Source organism: Callithrix jacchus, chromosome 19 (genome assembly GCF_049354715.1).
Source record: "Callithrix jacchus isolate 240 chromosome 19, calJac240_pri, whole genome shotgun sequence".
Classification (NCBI taxonomy): domain Eukaryota; kingdom Metazoa; phylum Chordata; class Mammalia; order Primates; family Cebidae; genus Callithrix; species Callithrix jacchus.
In genome coordinates this window covers 52637007-52641647 of record NC_133520.1, presented here as the reverse complement: position 1 = coordinate 52641647, position 4641 = coordinate 52637007, and the positions used below count along the sequence as shown (strand labels likewise).

The 4641-nt window shown below is 47.5% G+C and overlaps 1 long non-coding RNA gene across 1 annotated transcript; it reads right to left on the bottom strand.

Annotated features, from left to right (window-relative positions):
- Positions 1-1404: 1404 nt before the first annotated feature.
- LOC108589116 (uncharacterized) lies at positions 1405-4422 on the bottom strand. Its single transcript, XR_001908224.4, has 3 exons — positions 3393-4422; positions 2048-2142; positions 1405-1883 (listed from the first exon to the last, which is right to left on the bottom strand). It is a non-coding gene; the product is annotated as an uncharacterized LOC108589116 (long non-coding RNA).
- Positions 4423-4641: the final 219 nt, after the last annotated feature.

Below are 4641 nucleotides of genomic sequence, written 5' to 3'. Positions count from 1 at the left end.
ACAGCATTGACTCATCGCACAGACAAAGTAGCTTCTGTTCTGAAGCTCCAGTGTGTGTGTCCGTGCTGCACAGCCTGGGGGAGGAGCTTTCCAGTCACCTGGGGAGAGCACATGTTGCCTCTGGCCCAAGGTTGCCCTTGACGCCGTTGCTGGAAGACAAAGGACCTTCCATGATGCAGGGGCCAGTGGAGCACAGTGGTCAGCTTCCGTTCCGGCTCTGTATTTCTAAGTCTTTTCATTGCTCTTCTCTGGAAAGAGTGACCGTTCTGGGGACATCTGCATGTCTGAGGCTTTTCCTGCTAGACAGACTGTCGTTTGGAAATGTCAGCCGGAGCAGCTTCCAGGTGCGAGAGTCTGGTTCCCAGGCTGTCTTCTCCCCGGGTGCCTGGACATCTGCCTGTATCTCAGGCACACGCAGCTCTGGACACACAGAGGAGTCAGCAGGAACCGGCTTCTCTGCATCACTTGGTTCCAAACCCTGGTGTAGAGGAAAGGTCACATCCAGGCAGAGAGGACAGGGGCAGGCAGGTGGGCATGCTGACTAGTCCCCTCAAGGTGGTATTGGGCTGGTGAATGGACCAGTTGACCACCGTCTGAACTCTGGCACCCATCTTGCTGCTTCAGGGACCAGGAGCCCTTTGGATTGGAGACGTTGACTCGCCCTAGTGAAACTCACTAGAAAATAAAATGGTGTTTTTTTTTTTTTTAGAATGAGAAATTTAACTGTCAGGTGGACCAGATGTTCACATCGGCCTAACTAACACTTTCCCTCCCTGTGGGCAAGCTATATGGGGAGCTAAATATGGAAACATCATTTGGTGGGAATAGAGCTAGAGAACAGAGTTATGTTTTAAGGGAACCTGGGATTTGTTTCACTTAGGGATGGTGAGACACACAGAAATGGAAATGACTGTCGTGAAGGAAGAAGTTCACACTCACAGGTCCTTAGAAACAGGAGGCGTGGCACAGCATTCGGGAAACCCCAGACTCTGTCTGAAAGCAGAGGAGGAAGGAGGAAGGGTGAGCAGGGCCTTTATTGTCATTTCCAGGGGAAGAAGGTAAGACAAAGTAAACAGGCTTAGGATGGGCTAGTTTAAATCATTTCAGGACTCTGGTGCGCAGGGGCTGTCCCTGGTTGTCTGGTACCTGGCCCTGGGATGATTAGGGGAGGGAATAGTGGCCCAGGGTGTGAGAGCCCCACAGATGGGGTGGTTGGGAGTGTGGGCTCCAGATGGGTTGGTCGGTATTTGAAAGGCATGCTCATGGGTGAGCTGTTATCTATCCCCAGAAATTGACTAACCCTCCAGGGTCATCAAGAACCGCAGATGTCAAAGCATCAAAAATACAGAACAAAAAGACAAAAGGGACTCATACAATATATAATTTATGTATTTATATGCACATCTGAAAGGTTTGAATGTTAAAAGAGTAAATGAGTTCATTCCACAAACACTCGTCAAATGCCTGCCGTGCAGCAGGCCCTGTGAATAAGTTAGATACATTGTTCCTGCTTTCTTGGCGCTCAGAGTTTAGCACCAGTCACCGAAATCTCAGGAAGTCTCACCTTCAAAATAAGGATATACTTGACAGGATCCGACGCACTGTCACCATGCAGAGCCCTTCCTGATGAGCACTGCCTGTGTTTGACTCTGTCTCGCCTTCCTCCAACTTTCATGATTCCTATTCCACCCATTTCTGAGGGATATAGTCCTTACTTACGTGGGTTGATGTGACTAGTAACTTATAGACCATCCTCTCTGGCCTGGCATCCTTTCGAGTTCTTTGAGTGGCTTTTCCTATCTTAGTTCTGATCGGTCCTGTGCCGATTTCATGGTTTCAAGGACATTTTTACAAGAACTGTCTTCAGGCTGGTTTCACACATCCTAAGAAAGAAAAATTGGGAAACCGATTGCAATATATGATTTCTTAGTTGAAGCTGTCCCAGAATAACACCAATTCCCACTGTCCCAGGGAATAAATCCTCATCCCACTCCCCTAGTATGGCTTTCAGAGGGTATGAGAGAGAAAGACTGGAATAAAATCTCACCTTCAGACACTGTGGATTCGGAGAACATCCCGAGGAGGCTGTGTGTCTTCAAGAACCTCTGGCAGACACAGTTTTTGTGTACACAGCCCCGTTATCTAGAGAGAGGGCCAAGGTTAGCACAGAGCAATATGTGGATTACTTTAGCCTTTGTGAGCACACATATCCAGTTCTACAATGTGATTTTTAGGTATTTTGTAGCTCAAAACACAGTTTTTCACTAGAAACACAGTTGTAAAAGTCGGGATCCCAGGCTGGATCCCCCACAACGACTTTACTTTTCCAAGGAAATCCAAATTTGGAGATGAACATCTTAAGCAAGAAGTATGCAATTACTTGAGCTGAAAATCCCAGTGCAGAACCAAGCAGCCAGGCGAGTGAGGCCGTCAGCGCGGAAAGACCCAGGACCACATCAGGGAAGGCCCCTGATCACATACAGAGAAGGTGTTACCACGTGCCACTATCTGCAAACTGGACGTGTGATGATGTAAAAACACGAAACATGGGTGTCTTCCACGGGGTCAGCCCTACCACAAGGAGGCAAGTCTTGCTTTTAGCCGTTACCATCCATGTTCCCCATCAGCATCACAGTATTCTTTCCTGGGCCCTCCACTCCCTGCTAAATATCAGTTATCGTATCAGTTAGGATTGCATTTGGGCTTGACACGACAGAAAAGCTCAGATGAGTTTAAAGAAGACTTCTTTCTCCGTCATGTTAAAAAGCAATTATTGTGGCCAGAAGTGCAGAGCAATCATGGTTCCAGGAAGTCCACCAGCCCCCAGACTCCTCTTCCGTTCAGAGCATGCGCCCCTCCTTTCTATCTTCCAGGGAAGTCACCACAGCTCTGGCCATCAGCAGGGTGCCCTGGGCAGCAGGAGGGGTGGCAAGAACAAAGGTACCCTCTTCTCCCAGATGCTCTACTCTTTCTATTTATGTCTATTAAATAGAAATTGGCCACAACTAACAACAAGAGAACTTTGGAGATAATCTTTCAGCTGGACACCTTGTCAAGCAAGTCTAATTAGGACTCTGTCACTTAGGAAGAAGGAGAGAACATTTGTTGACAAGGACAGCCAGTAGTCTCTGCCACAGGGAACAGGTGACTAAGATTTCTTATGTTAATATCATTGGCCACAGCTGGGGTAAGAGTAACAGCTGCCATTTATTGAGTGTTTACAATGTTTGTCAGGTCCAAAGCTAAGCATTTGAAATACATATTCTCTTTTAATTCTCATAGAGATTCTATGAATCAGGCAATTAGGATCCCAGTTCCGTGATGTGGAAACTGAGGCCCATAGTACACACCAGTAGATGGCAGAGCTGGGATGTGAATTCTGTGAATCTCACCTGCTCTGAGGCCTGCGAATGTCTGTAACTGATGGCGGCAGCCATGGTATTTCCCAAGACAGGGGCTGTCCTGGCTCATGTCAGATGTGCGATCTTCCCATGGCTGAACTTGGGCGTCTCCTTGTTTCACCCTTGACTGGAGCTTGCCCTCTTGCTGGGGCAGGGCTGAGTGGAGAATCTGGATTTCTGCAATCCCCTTGCCACAGTTTGGCTCTCATGAGCTCACACGGTGCCACCTTGTCAATCCTGTTTTCTTTCTGTGTCTGCCATTGGTGACTCCAATTACATTGTTCTAGTCCTGGGCAGAGAAAAGGACATGAACAGCAGCACCTGCCAAATGAGAAATGTGCTGCTCTGCTAGCAGAGGGCATGCATCAGAGCTGAAGACGTGAACAGGAAACGGAGCTGGGTTGGAGACCAGGAGGGGAGCACTTAGAGGGGGGATGCCTCATCCTCAGGAGATCCTGTGTCCTTCGCTGTAATGTCCACACCAGTGGAGCACTTAGTGAGGGATTCCAAGATGGTGTTGGAGGTGACCTGGGTGCAATTATTACGACTATCCTTTCCTTGCAGTCAGGAGCCTCAGATCAAAGAGACGCAGTCACTTACTCAAGACCATTCAAGTGAAAACATGCATGGGCTGGATTCTTTCTACCACTCCCGAGATCAGGAGCAAGATCCAGAGTGAGGATCAGAGTCCAGAGTGGGGTCATGGAGACTCAAAGACGTTAGTGCAGCAAAGTAGAAACCAACAGATGGGGTCAGTCCAAAGCAGGTTCACGAGTTACTTTCCCTGTGTATTCTCCAGAACATCCCACCCAGGCATAGACACTTAGAATGCAATGAATGTTGAGGAGTATCCTCTCACCACCATTTCTCTGTGATCTTTGGCTTCACTGAGCCTTCACTGATCTTCATTGCTGAATGGAAAAGGAGTGAGTCAGCCTTCCTTTCCCTCAACAAGGTTAGCACAATGATCCTAAGAGACTCCGATAATAGCTGTGAGCCTGCCGGGAAATTATACTCGATGAGCTCGTACGATTGGCCGGACATTTGAAATACAGTCTTATCATTTCATTCTCACCACAAAACTATGAATTTTATGTGATCATGTTAACTTGACCAATGAAAGGCTAGCAGCTCTGAAAGGTTAAGCAATTTGGCTAAAGACACACAGCAGAATTGGATTCAAAATAGTTTTTACATTAACGTTATATATTTCTCTTTTTTTCCTCTTTCCCGCATAGCA